Raw genomic sequence first — 14,438 nt, 5'->3', positions numbered from 1 at the left:
AAAGTTGGATAGTGAGCATTAGACTCCTCTTCATAGCTGCATGATTTGATGGTATAAAGGTTAGTCCTAGTGTTCATCAATGATATAGACAAATTCAAAGATGGAACGCAATTACTCAAGACCAAGACACATGATAGATCGTCCTGCAGTTCATAAATTTGTTACTGACATCTGAACTTAAATTCTGAAAAATCATTTTTCTGAGTATCTTTTCCCAGATGTGCAGCACTATGCATGAGATAGGGGAGTACTTCATGTTGCTGTGTGTATTAGGGGCTGATTTTATATCTCATGGAAGTTTTGCTGTAGACCCAGCTGGTGAGATCAGTGTCTCCATGGAAATTACTGAGGGTGGGACAAAAGGGCATCTAGAGGTGACGGTGGGTGGAGATGGGTATAAATTACTCTTTGCACCTTAAGAGAATGTAAACCAGAGACAGCCACAGGTTTCAGAAACCTCATGATTCAAATGATTGAGAAAGAGTTATGAAACCACAGGGATTTAGCAACTCTAAAGTGTAAGGGATTGAGAGGCAGGAGGCTCAGAAAGGAGCCAGAAACTTGCTGTCTAAGTGGTCATGTCTTTCTAGAGTAGTGCTGAAATTTGTCCTGCACTCTCCAACCCTAGCCAAAGTTATTTGTTGGTATATTACAGCTTTTATGTTCCAAAGAAGCTGTGTTGGACCATTGTTTAAAAAAGATTCCTTAATTTGAATCATGTCACTCTTAGTTTTGCAAATGAAATTGAAGAATGATGCACAAATTGTAACACCAAAGAAAGTAAATGAAGCGTGTTGTGAGTTGAAACCTCTCTAGGTTTTCAGCAGACAGAACAGTGTAGCATCTTCTTTGAACGTGGCCTGAATGTACTAGGTACTGAATTCAAATGTTTCTACTTTGCTCTAAGTAGTTTGTTAAAATCCACAAAAAACACTACCCTGGTTCATTTCTTCATTTTTTCAGTCTTTCTCTGATTTGGAAGGCAAACTAGAAGGCAAAAAAAAAAAAAAAAAAAAAAAAAAAAAAAAAAGATATTAACAATACTGAGAAACTTGTTTCCTAAAAGGGCTAAGCTGCTTGAACTTCATCTCTGAGAGATCTGGTCTCCAGCAGTCAGGGGAGATGTAGACATGCGGTTGCATGGCAGCAGTTTGCCCTAGTAAGCTTTACTGAAACAGCAGGCCAGTGGGAAATGCTGCCTCTAAGCTGAAAGAGTGTCCCTGTGCCCTGGTTTGCATTAACCAAATGGACAGCATTTCTGCAGCACCCAGATTGCCCTGAGGTGAGGTTCAAATCCAAACTATGCCTATTTAACAATCATTCTTGAAAATGCAGCCATGTTGCTGACTCAGCTGGGCAGACCTGGAGAACAACCGCCCTGCACTGAGGACGCCCCGCCTGCTCTCCGAGTCCTGCTCTCACTGTGTCAAATCACCACGTATCAAACACGTGTTCACATCCCTGTGCAGAAAGGAAGACTGAAGGCAGTCCTTTGGGGCTGGCAATGGGTGCTGAAAAAATGCCTACGCACTCTGCAGCTTGCTAGCAGAGAGGTTGGCAGCTAGAGCCATGCTGTCTTCTCCAACAGAAATGCGGCACTTCTTGTAAGTGCTGGGGCACTTCTGGCAGCTCTACGTCTGGGTTCAGGAATACGTGCCTGCTCCTTTCAGCATGGGTACGACACTGCAAAGCTGAAAGGTGCCCTCCCTGCACACTGCTACAGCTGGGCCTCACCAGCCCAAGCAGCTCAGGATGTCTGTGCTGGAGAGCAGAGGTGCTCCTGCTGCATTTCAGTGATATTTGCATGAATGAGTAAGGGCTGACATAAGACACCAGCATGTGGTATGTGGCACGGAGTAAGAAGTTGCACTTTTCAAAACTGTGCTGAAGAAAGCATGGGAAAGAAGGGCAGGCTTCATGTCAGGAGAGTCAGCCCGCACTGATGCAGTTACAGGAGTGTGTGTGACTCTCTGAGTCACCAGGCGTCTCACTTTTCAGCTGCCCCTTCCATTGCAAAATCTGCTAGTTTAGCACAGCCACAAAGAATACTTTCATTGTTGTAGTCTACTGTCCCATAAAGATAAATGAGTCTCACAGGAGCATTTCCTCAGTAAACCAGTTTACATGCCCATGTGTTTGCAGCAGAGAGGATCAGATAAGCAAAGTGAGTGCAAGGAAAAAGATCACTTGCTGGGAAGTAAGGGTTATCAATAAATCCCTATATTTGCCTTCAAAGTCCTACAGCTATATAGCATTGGCATCTGTATATCTGTATTTTAATTCTGACTTTTTATTGACTCAAATGCAAAGAAGAGTTACTCTGCAAAGTGCTGAGCACTGCCAGTTACTGCTGAAGCTAAAACTAAAGCTTTCATTCCTCTGAAAAACACGTCAATAGGTTCCTGAATGCTGTGGTAAAGGCAGTGTCTGTGCATGTGAAAGCTGGAGACAAATCCAGGTGAGCTCCAGGACAGAACAAGCTCCTTTTCTAAGCCCATTGTGTGAATGATTTCATCATTGCTAAGGCACATATCTTCAGAAGATGGAAGAAAGAGATTGCTTCAAGGCATTTTCACCCATTTGATAGCAAGGACTAGATTATTTCATTATTGAGTTAAACCCCCACCCTCTAGCACTAAAGTGTTTTGAGTCAAACATTTCTACAGACTTCTGGGGACTATTGGTAGCTGGAAAGTGTTGTAACTATTAGGCTGGAAATCGTGGAAGAGGATGAGTCACTGCAACGAAATTAGCACTATATTAGGATGGGATTAATTTCCTTGGATGCTCATAGGCAGAAGGAAATACTGCTTGCAGCTTTTAGACCTAGCAGTCAAGTAGCAGTAAGGATTTCAGAGGAAGCCTGAGGCAGGGACATGCAGCAGCAGGCTGCTTACAGAGATTCTGAATGGAGCCATGTGGACACTTAAACTCATAGATTAATGCAGTTTTAGTGCATGCTCCAAGAACTGATCAAGACCCAGAGTTAGAAGTGCTGCTGGGAAGAGAGGGGTTTCCAGATGCAGAGTACAGCCTTCTTATCCCAGGTTTCTGCCTGCCTAGAGAAAACAGGAAAATGAATGTAACTGGCTGTGGTTTGGATGTATGGGGCAGGAGTAAGTACCAAACTTAGCCACACAAAACCACAGAATTTTACCACTACATTAGTTCTCTGGGGATGAATGTTCCTTTGTTCTTAACAGGAGAGCAACTTTTCAAGACCAGTGGAAAGTCGAGTGCTAGAACAAGAACCGCTTGCCCGGCCACGATTCTGCAGTGTGCAGCTCAGATTATCTTGTTTCTGACTATTGTGGCTACAGAAGCTCCTGTAGCCACTAAAGAAAGGCATAAGTGACGAAGACAGATTTTGTTGCTTTTTTGTTTGTTTGTTTTTAATGCATTGAGCTGCACTAAGGATATCCAGTTATTTAAATTGCTAGTCTTCATACATTTGTGCAAGTGTGGTGATTTCACAGCTTCCTACTGGACAGCTGCTTGAAGATATGGAGTGGTGCTGCAAGGCTGGTGCGACATGCATCCTGCAGCATGAGGTGGACAGAGAGGTGCTGCTGAGGCCACTAGCTGCCTGGCACCGTGTGTGCTGCGGGCCTCAACCCCCAGACAGACCTCGCCCAGTTGCAGAACAACAGAATATCCCAAACTGGGAGAGACTCCTGGCTCCATGCAGGACCACTCGAAATCCAAACCCTGTGTCTGAGCATGGTGTCCAAAAGAACTCCAGAAGCTTGGGGCCGTGCCCACAGCCCTGGGCAGCCGGTCCCATGCCCACCACCCTGTGGTGCAGAACCTGCCCCTAACCCCAGCTGCCCTCCCCTGACACAGCTCCATGCCGTTCCCTCGGGCCTGTCGCTGTCACACAGAGCAGAGCTCAGCGCCGCCCCTCCGCTCCCTGTGAGGAGCTGCAGCCGCCATCAGGCCTCCCCTCAGCCTGCCCTGCTCTGGGCTGAACGCACCCAGCGACCTCAGCTGCTCCTCATACATCTTCCCTTTCTCATAGCCCCTCTTTGGCCCTACTACAATTCTGTTGTGTGGTGTGGATGTGGCCACCCTGGATCACCCATGGTTTTAATAACAATGCAAAATACCATGTCTCTTGGAGACAAGACAGGAGAGAGTTCAATTATTTTCTTCATGGTGCAATTAACTTAAAGTATCTCTCACCTTCCCTCAGAGAGCCCTGGAACAGGCTGTGTAAGAACATGGAGATGTCTCTGAAACTCAGGCCTGACATTCATGTCCGTCCAAATGCAGCAACATTACTGCATCAGGCAATAATGGAAATACTAAACACTATGGTGTTTCTTGGTCTCCACTTTTTCTCTCCCAAAAGTAATATTGGTTTCTATGAAAAAAGTTTTCAGTATGTGTTTTTCATCTCTATTTCTAGTCATTGTTTCTGAAATGTGACTTGAATGACATCTCTGAAATAATTTTTTTCCCCAAGAAAGTAATATAACTCTTGGGAGCATTTTTCTACTCATAGAAGCTACTAATAGAGACTGCCTCCAACAATTACTTTGAGTGGTGCTTGGTGACCAAATCAGGTCTCCATTAGTACTGCCAACAAGAGTGATCTCTTGATGTACTTTGTTTCCATTGAGCAGGGTGTGGTGCTTGGTTATTAAACTGCCTTTTCATTTTTTTTTTTATCTGACATACGCTTAATCTTCACAAGGGTGTCCTTCTTCCTGTTGGTGTTTGAATCAATCAAACTGTTCATGAGGGATGTTGTCCAAATCACGTAGCAGTAAAAATGGCTTGAAGCCGCAGTGGAGCAGAGCCAGGCTTGGGCTGGACAAGTCCTCTCCTTCCACTCCCCAGTAGTAGCCAGCAGCAGGCTACTCTGCTCACACTTCTGCCAGGCCATGAGACTGTTGTGAGCATCCCAGGGAAAGGCAAGAGCCGTGATGTAAGCTACCTGTGAGGGAATACCTTCTGTCACCCAGGTTATTTCTCTAAGTTATATGAAAAAGGAGTAGCGATGGAAGTAGAATAGAATATTAAAAAAAAAAAAAAAAAAGGAGAACGAAAGAAAGAAAAAGAAGAACAAGAAGAAAGAAAGAAATTTATTTGTAAAATTAGTGGGTTCTCTGTCTTCCAGATGACTAAGTACTTGAAATTTTTTATCAAAGGTGCAGTATTCAGAGGCTGAGGATTGAAATTAGAGTCTAGGATCACAAAGGTTCTTGCAAGAGGAACAGATTTCACAGGCTTTACTTGTATCACAAATACCTGCAGTCCTTCCTTCCAGTTTAGTCCATTGGAACACCAAATTTCATGAACTATTTGAAATTTAAGAAGCCAGATAATGCTCTTCCTAACCTCTGCTGCCTGAGGCTTTTCTATGATGATTGGAGCCAAGCAAATAAAACCTTCTGGACAGTAGGAATGCAATAATAATTCAGTGTTGAAATAGCCAGACTAGAAAGCATGTTAATGGAACTCACCTTTGTGAGACATCTGTACTGCTTTCTGAGGGAGAAGAAGTGGTTTTAGATGTCACTGGGAAGCAGAGACAAACTGCTCTGCTTCCCATTCTGCATTATTTTTTGGCCAAAAAAGACCTGGGGGTAAAGCTGGATATGAGCCAGCGATGTGCCCTTGCAGCCCAGAAAGCCAACTGTATCCTGGGCTATAACCAAAAGAAGTGTGGCCAGCAGGTTGAGAGATCTTGCCTCTCTGCTCTGCACTGGTGAGGCCTCACCTGGTGTACTGTGTCCAAATGTGGAGTCCTCGGTACAAGAGGGACAGAGAGACGTAGACCTGGTGGAGTGCATCCAGAGGAGGGCCATAAAAATGATCCACAGAATGGAACAACTCTCCTATGAGGACAAGCTGAGAGAGCTGGGGCTGTTGGAGAGGAGAAGGCTGTAAGGTGACCTGATCGCAACCTTTCAGTATCTAAAGGGCGGCTGTAGGAAAGAAAGGGACAGGCTCTTTAGCAGGGTCTATGGTGACAGAACAAGGGGAACAAGAGCAGAGGCTCAGGAAGGATAAATTTAAGATAGATATAAGGAAAAATTTTTTACAGTGAGGGTGATGAGGCACTGGAACAGGTTACCTAGTGTGGCTGATGCCCTGTCCTTGGAGACTTTCAAGGCAATGCTGAACCTAATCTAGATGTGGTGTTCATTGCAGGGGAGTTGAACTAGATGGCCCTCAGAGGTCCCTTCCAACTCTAAGGACTCTATGAGTCTATTATTACCACCTTGAGACTGTGACATAGGTGGGGCTCAGAGCAGCCATGCTGCCAACATACACTGGGCAGACCACAGAAGTATGATGGGGCAGTCTCTCTAAGTAAGAGAGGGCCTGTGCACTTGTGCAAGTTCCTGGAGAGCCCCATACATCCTGTGCTAGCAGAGCCAGCTATGTCAACTGTACAGGTCATCCTGTTCTGCTGGCCTGGCAGGCATCCTGCTCCACCTAACCTTAGCTTTCTTGCAGACACACTGCAGAGGTTGGTGGGCAGCAGTAAACAACACCAAGTGTTTCAGAAGCCAGCCTTGGCATGTGTTTGCGGCAGAGAGAAAGGAGCAGGTGCTCTGCTGGGTTACTGCCACAGTTTCAATCCACAGTCCATGCTTTTTAGTGAGGAGACTGCTGGCAGCCAACTTGCAGATTTGTCCAAGGCTGGTGCCTCATGTTTGCTGGGCAGTTTATGCACGGCTGCATGTGTGTTTGTAACTAATTTGTTTTTAATTCTTTTTACATTTATTCTCATTTGGGATACTTTTGCAGCAGTGGAGAGAGTTAAACAGAGTGTTTGTGTATGCAGATAGGCAAAATTACTGACAGGCTGTCTGAAGCCCTGCACAGTCTGGCATGGTACTGACCAAGTTCCTGCATAGCTCAGGGCAGCTGTCCAGTCTCAACACTGTAAGGTTTTGATGTTTTTGCCTAAGTACCCTGAGCAAGGCAAAAGCTGCCCTGTGCTGAGGGTGAGGTCCTGTCCCCTCCGTCTTCCACTTCAGCCCCATCCATTAAGCTTGTATCGGGGCCTGTGTGCCCAGGCATCCCAGACTCCTGTTGGCCCTTCAGACCTGGCCTCTGGCCTCATTTGCTCACTGCTATGGCTAGAAGCCAAGGGTCTGCCAGCAAGGAGAGGGCCAAGTGGCCTCTTTTTAACAATAATGCTGGTCCAAATCAAGCTAAGCTCCTTGGGAAAACACCCGTAAGCAGTTTCCATTCTGCCTCAAATTAAAATTTTATACACATCATCACTGAAAGTGAAACAGCTCCATAAGGATTGGTCTTCAATATTTGTTTTAGCCAATGAAAGATTTTCACAGGCCATGAGGTCAGATTTCAGTGGCCCTTGGCAGAGAGGATGCATATGGAACATCACCATCACCCAGAGCACTTTTCTGCCCCCTTTTAAGAACAGCACAGGGCACACTGCAGTCCTACAGCAACATCATGGCCACATAGACGTGGTTCAAAACTTTCTTTGCTCAAAGGGCTGGGCTCCAAATGCTGTATCGCAGGTAGGAGGAGGGGGCTAACTGGTGGCACAGCTGGAGATACATATGGCAAAGAAGAAATATGGTGCTACTTTCTCACAAACATTTCTGAATAAAACTTGTCTGCAAATCATCTGACCCCTGCCTCTTTCATTATACCTAGCAGCCACACTTCATCTGTTCTCATTTGGGTTTGTTGCTTTCTTTTCAGTCAGAAAAGAAGAAAAATAAATGATTATATAGATATGCAGCAGCCGTTCAAATGCTGCTTCTTAAAATTACATGATGAGCAAATTTAATTAAAAATCAAAGTATTTCTAGATTTCTAGACAGCGAGTCTCAATTTTCTGTTTGTTACACACCAAATATCACCACTAGGTTTCTGACCTAAGTCTAGATCACTCTGCCGGGAACAGCATTAATTTTAAACAAACAAACAAAAAAAAATTAAATGAATCAGGAAGCTCTTTGTCTAGTATTTTGATAAACCCCAATGAATTTAAAGGATGTTCTCTGTTCCTGCTTTTGACGTAGGGTGTTCATTTAATGTCCCCATTATTTACCAAGGGTGGCCAGACTGTTCTACAGTGGCTGATACACAGTATAGGCTGTCCCATCATTTTCCTTCTCCAGAAGACCACCCAAAAAGCCAGAGCAAAGAACAGTCCTAGGTGCTTTGTAACACGAGTCAGGGTGGGTTTTTCCCTGGTGTTGTATCTGGGTACCGAATTCCAGGCAGTGTCAGAGATAAGCCATTACCACAGGTGAGGAAGAACTTTTCTCTGAGAGGATGACATTGACTCCCTAAGGAAGTTGCAGTACCTTTCCTTTTGCTGGCAGAAATAGGCTTGAGGTATGAGGCACTGGTTGTACTCTTCATATTGAGGCAGTCACACTGCATGTGGAGGGGAAGTGATGTACTACTTATGGAGTCTCTGTGTCTCTAGATAATCACTACTTATACTAATGGGGAGTACACAGAGATGACTGTAGTTCTCTTCATTCTTAGGATTTATCTTTTATTTGCTCTGTTGTGTGTGGAAAACAAAACCATATAGCTTTTGGTATATTATTGTAATACAGCTTTTGGAGTCTGTACTTGCAAAATATTTTCCTCTTCCCTTCTCAAGCAAATATAACATCAAAATAAATAAGTGAGAAGCACTGGCCTATGCCATGGGATGAAGCAAATGTTGAGCTTCACAGTGCTTTCTTTAATTCTGTCTTTAATACAAGACCAATCATCCCCCTGTACTGGAAGACAGTGATTGGGAACACATTTCAGGAGTAAACAGTTAGTAACCTTCTATTCAACCTGGACTCTCATAAGTCCATGAAGCCAGATGGGATTCACTTAATGCAAGGGATGCTGGCAAAAGTGATTTCTGACCTGCTTTCCACCATTTGTCAGCAACTGGAGACTTGTCAGTGTGATGCCTGTCTACAAGAGTCAGGAGGATCTGGAGTTGAGAGAATCTATCTACCTATTAGCTTGACCTAGTTTTGGGGAAGGTCATGGAGCAGATGATATTGAGTGTGATCACACAGCATGTGCAGGACAACTGTGGACCAGGCCTAATCAGCATGGGCTCGTGAAAAGCAGGTCCTGCTTGACTGACCTGATCTTCAGTGACAGCAGATCTTTCTAGTAGGTGAAGGAAAGACTATGGACACGGTTTATCTAGACTTTCATAAAGCCTTTGACTCCCACAGCATTCTCCTGGCAAGTCTGTGGCTTGGACAGGTGTATACTCTGCTGGATGGCCAGGCCCAAAGAGTTAAATCTAGCTGGCAACTGATCACTAGTGGTATTCCTTACAGGTCATTAGTGGGGCCAGCCCTGTTTAATGTCTCTGTTGATGATTTGGATGAGAGGATTGAGTGCACCGTAAGTAAGTTTGCAGATGACACCAAGTTGGGAGGAATTGTTGAACTGCCTGAAGATGTAAAAGCTCTTCTGAGGGATCCAGATAGGCTGGGTTTATGGGCTGTGGCCAGTAATATGAGTTATAACAAGACCAAGTGCCAGGTTCCTTCACTTCAGTCACAACAACTCTATGCAACACAAGCTTGGAACAGAATGGCTGGAATGCACAGAGGAAAAGGATCTGAAGGTATTAGTTGACAGCTGGCTGAACATGAGCCAGCATTGTGCCCAGGTGGCCTAGAAGACCAACAGCATCCATGCTTGTATCAGAAATAGTGTAGTCAGAAGGACTAGGGAGGTGATCATTCCCCTGTACTGAGCACTGGTGAGGCTACACCTTGAGTATTCAGCCCCTCACTACAAGAAAGACATCAAGACCTGGAGTGTGTTCAGAGAAGGACAGCAAAGCTGTGAAGGATCTGAAGCACAAGTCTTACCAGGAGTGGCTGAGAGAACTGGAATTGTCCACTCCGGACAATAAAAGGCTCAAAGGAGACCTTATTGCTTTCTACAACTCCCTGAAGGGAAGTTGTAATGAGGTGAGAGTCGGCTTCTACCAGATAACAGTGATGGAACAAGAAGGAATGGCCTCAAATTGTGTCAGAGGAGGCTCAGATTGGATGTTAGGAAAAAATTCTTCTCAGAAGGTGTGGTGAGGCACTGGAACAGGCTGCCCAGGAAGGTGGTGGAGTCACAGTCCCTGGAGGTGTTCAAGAAATGTGTGGATGTGGCACTGAGAGACATGGTTAGTAGGTATGGTACTGATGGGTCAGCAGTTGGACTAGATGGTCTTAGAGGTCTTTTCCAACCCTTATAAAAAGTACAGATATAGGAAATCTTGTTGTTTCAGCTGTGTATAACACAGACTTTCACATCCATTTCCAAAGTCTTGAAGTACAATCTTTACATTTCCAGTGGTAAAAAAAAAAAACAAAACACATCACTGGCTGGGATCTGAGATACATTTTGTGTTGGAAGACAGAAGGTCATTTTCCTTATCTGACATGTAAATGAAAAAGAAACAAAAATTTCTACAAGAGAAGAAGTCAGGTGAGAAGCAAAAAATGCTGGCAAGTAGGTTCCCCACAGCAAAAAGTTCTTGGATTTTGGACAGCAATGTAATCAAACTACTTTTTTTTCTCTCTTTTATTTCTTTCTTTTTCACCTAACTGTTTAAGCGTGCTTTGTTTAAACTCTTCAAAAACTAGCTCCAGTGTCCAAGTACAGGAAAAAAAACAGCAGAAGAGCATGTGTAGGGCTAAGCTGAGGAGTCACTCAGCAAGGGTGTGTGAAGATTATTCACTGCACCTCAAAGTATTTTAAACACTTGTAGGAAAAAAAAGCTTAGTATTCTTGAAGCAGAGATACTTATGTTAACATTTTTTGCTTCCTGGAGGAAATAGTCTGTATATGCTTCCTCTCTTGATCTCATTTTCACCAGGCATTTTCACAACCAAGACATTTAGTGGTGGCCTTAGTGCAGGACAGGGAGTGAGGGTCTCTGCAGCTCTGCAACTGCTGTGGCCTGAGGGCTCCAGGCTGTGTTTCTGTAAACCTTTGCAAAGACTGCAGAGGTGTCTGCAGTGTTCTGGCTGCTGCAGAGTTGTTCCACTCTCAGCCCCCCTGGCTGCCCACCAGAGGCTGATCTGTTCTGGGAAGCAAACACGCAAGTTGTCCCAGGGCAGCACTGATCTGGCAGCAGCCCTATCCCCTCTCAGCTGCATCAGTTTGCTTATCAGTTTGCTGTGGGGGAAATAACACATGCTTTCCAGCATTTGTTGATGTGAAGAGGCTGCTGATGGGCACCCGAAGCCCACAGACAGTGACAGACGCTGTAACCAGTAGCCCAACAAACACAGATAAGAATGTCCAGCCCTGTCTGTCACCCAGGAAAAGCAGGAGATGCTGCAAGGGGTTTTCTGAGGGCATCCAGTAGCCCTCATGTGGTGCAATGCATACCGGATAAAAGCTCTTTTAATTGCTATTACCACATAAAAGAGAGGAGATGCTGCAAGGAGATGAGATAGTGAGAAGCATGGCAGCAGTATGCACCCCTCTCTATCTGTCATGAGCAGCTGCACCCTATGGGCAGGAGTGCTTCTGCTGCCTCCCACACTAAGTTCATAGCAGTTCTAGAGCCACCGATGCTTGTTTTCTTATTCCCAGATGTTAGAAGAGTATTTGCTCCAGCTTCTGTCCTATAAGCCATCCAGACTAAAACTGCAGGTGCTACACGTTAGTATGAATCATCACATAAATATCACCACTGCTTGTCACAAACAGGTTTATTTCAAAATGCCTCTTGCAACACTTGTTCTTTGTTTGGCTGCTTTACAGCCAGCACTTCCTCGACTACACTGACTGCATTTGACTGTGGAAGGTGAGAGGGGCTGTCTGGGTTTGTCCCTGCTACCCTGGAGGCACAGTCTGTTCAATTCACATATGGAAAGAGGTGAGGGACCTCTCATCTGGCCATTTCATGGGACAAACAAATGTGGAGATTTCACAAGGTGAGACTTTTCGCAACAGAACCACATACCTATTACATCCTATTTCCTGCATGGCCAGTGTGTGATGCGTCCTGGTAGCACAGGGGAAGAAGGCCAGAGGCACCAAATGCCCTGCTGCATGGGCTGCAGCCTCTGTTCTGGGATGTGGTCCTGCAGCTGCTGAAATGCAGAGTGCAGCATGCCTCAGCCCCTCTTCCCTCCCCTCATGTAGCAGCATGGAGGGCACTGCAGCATGAGCTCCTAAGCAGAAGGGACCTATCTCTCATCACTGCCCCTTTGCAATATTGTGCCTTCAGGTTATCTGTCAGCCAGAGTAAGAATCTGGTAAACAGAAGTACAAATCAAAAAAGCATGCTGTGAACTATTTAATGGGAACCCAAGTTACTGGCAAGGTTTGTTTAATTGCCTTAGCTGCAAGCTAAATATGTCATGTGCTAACACACTAGCAGGGCCCCTACTCAACATACCTGCACATCACTGTAAATGCTTGGCTTAACAGGAATGTGTCTAAAAGCTCTTCTTTCAAAGAGAACTCTGGCTCCTGCAACTATCCATGCCCAGAGGTATGAATTCACCCACTTCTACTCAGCCCCAATAGAGGAGAATCTCCTCCCACTATTACCTTCTCCATACTGACAGATAGCTGAGCTTTTCTGCCAGGACAATCAACCTGAGAAGAGTAGCAAGAGTTTTCAGGAATGTTGCCAGCACTCAGCACTGGGAATGCCTTATTTAATCAAAGAAGGAAAAAAAAAGACCTCTTTATTCCAGTCTGAGAAAAGTCAGAAAAAATTAAGTTCTTCAAGTGACAACAGAAAACTCTAGAGACGCTGTAGAAGAAAGTACGTAAGGAAAGGCTCAACGACGATTTAAAAAATATGTAGATGTAGCCTTATGCCTTTGTGCACAAGCAGCACCACCATCAGTTCACCTAATTCAAGCCCTCAATTTGGACAGTGGTAGCACAGAACTATGAAATATTGCTGCAACAGCTGTGCAGGTCAGTACAAAACATAATGATCCTTACACACTGCAGAGGTCATATCACCTGCAAAAACTGCTACATGGGCTTAATGGCAGTGCTGGGGCAAAAGGAGCAGTTCTTCCCAGCAGTCTCACTGGGCCTACAAAGTGCATACAAAACTTTATAAATTGCTAGTGTCTCAAGTTCAGTGCATCCGTAACAGAAATTTCAAGCTACTCTCCATTTAGTCCTCTGGAAAATACTGTCTTACTTTATACGCTGTTCAGAACATAATTTCTCCAATAAGACTAGAGGTATGTGCCCATAACCTAACTGTTATCATTTTTCATGTTATAGTCTTAAAAACATTTAGTGCTACAGAGTTGAAAAAAATTAAGATACCATATTAAGAGTGGATAAAAGACTTAGTTTTACCAGCTAGTTCCTAAGCAAAAAGGGCTAATTCTGCAACCCCTCTGAAGCAGGTATGTTAGGGGTTAAGTTTTTGACCTTGCAAACATTAAAGTATGTACATATGGCTTATTGATTTGAGCGAGTTTGCAGAATTACAGGAAATTACCTCTGTGGATAACCTTACAGGGCATGGTTTGTCACTGCCTTCAGAGCTGAAATGGCTGGAAGTTCTTGTCAAATGTCTTACAAGTGGCATCTACAGAAAGTGCCCTGTTTTAAAACCTATTAAATAAGGGATTCCTGAACCAACATGTTGCTCTTTTGTGTTGATCATTTCAGTCTAGCTACTCTTCTAAGGTGTTTGATGTTTTTGAAAAAGCAGCTGATGTCATTATCTTGATTGGTTTCTGCTACTGATGGGAAGTAATTGTCATGTCATACCTGGCAGTCACAGGGTGCTCAGACTTTACAGTGATTTCAAATAGTCAAAACCAAACACAAAAGCATAACTCAGGATGTCTTTGCCCCCCCCCCCCCCACACACACACAGACTACCTTCTTGCAAAGGAAAGGATTGCTCTTCCTAGCCATTATATTTGAGTTTCCTTATAGGAGATGTTCCAGTAGGAGTATGTATTTCTTGTTCTTCCTAGCTACAATGCATTGTTCCAGGAATCTGTCTGCAGTAGTAGATATATACCCTGACAGATACATCTGTCTGCAGATGTAACTATAGACAGAGTCTTGTGCAAGTAATTGAGAAAACTGCCCAGGGAGCCCATTGGGGTGGTGGAGTCACGGACCCTGGAGGTGTTCAAGGAACATTTGGATTTTATGTTGAGGGATATGGTTTAGTGAGAACTATTGGTGATAGGTGCATGGTTGGACTGAATGATCTTGTAGGTCTTTCCAACCTTGATGTTTCTGTGATTCTGATTCTGTAAAACCAGCTATGAAGACTTCTGGACAACATGAATGAAAGCAGAACATGATTCTGCATTGTGAGAGATGGCAGGGCAGATTGGAACAGTTCTCATTATCTCTGAACCTCTCTTTTGTCTCTGTTCCTCTCTAGGATATCATAATCCTTTGTTTCCTATATGTCTTGCCATCCCATTGGGCAAGTGGGAGCTGTGCCA

The 14,438-nt window shown here is 44.4% G+C and overlaps 1 long non-coding RNA gene across 1 annotated transcript; it reads right to left on the bottom strand.

Annotated features, from left to right (window-relative positions):
- Positions 1-4,627: 4,627 nt before the first annotated feature.
- LOC149912976 (uncharacterized) lies at positions 4,628-6,290 on the bottom strand. Its single transcript, XR_016462265.1, has 3 exons — positions 6,083-6,290; positions 5,726-5,933; positions 4,628-4,939 (listed from the first exon to the last, which is right to left on the bottom strand). It is a non-coding gene; the product is annotated as an uncharacterized LOC149912976 (long non-coding RNA).
- Between the last annotated feature and the right edge of the window lie 8,148 nt (positions 6,291-14,438).

This window comes from Phasianus colchicus, chromosome Z (genome assembly GCF_987193195.1).
Source record: "Phasianus colchicus chromosome Z, bPhaCol1.hap1.1, whole genome shotgun sequence".
In the NCBI taxonomy this organism is placed as follows: Eukaryota; Metazoa; Chordata; class Aves; order Galliformes; family Phasianidae; genus Phasianus; species Phasianus colchicus.
This window is presented reverse-complemented; position numbering and strand designations above follow the sequence as displayed.